Source organism: Temnothorax longispinosus, chromosome 10, assembly GCF_030848805.1.
Source record: "Temnothorax longispinosus isolate EJ_2023e chromosome 10, Tlon_JGU_v1, whole genome shotgun sequence".
NCBI lineage: Eukaryota > Metazoa > Arthropoda > Insecta > Hymenoptera > Formicidae > Temnothorax > Temnothorax longispinosus.
In genome coordinates this window covers 9,771,556-9,771,947 of record NC_092367.1, presented here as the reverse complement: position 1 = coordinate 9,771,947, position 392 = coordinate 9,771,556, and positions in this window count along the sequence as shown.

Sequence of the window (392 nt, the reverse complement as noted above, 5' to 3'; positions counted from 1 at the left end):
AGGTACGTAACTTTTTTAGATAAATCTCTTGGATTTATATACAAATGCAAATAATTACATAATTTGCCTTTAGCCGATGAATAACCGCTTCAAAAGAAGCGGTTTCTTTCCTTATTTATTTATTTTTAGAGCGTCGTCAAAATAATTGTTTCATGGAATGTCGCCATAATAGCTAAATAGTATAATGTATTGTACATACATAGTTTTGAACTGTCGCTGTATATGCCCATTTATAATATATATATTAAACTCCTTATACATACGTACCAGTGCATTTTATCTCAAAAGTATAAGTAATTTATACATCAGGGAGTTAATGCACTTTTTACGTATGCAATAAAATGTTCATTTTTTTCTGTCGTCAAATTTGCCAATTATATAATATATTATAT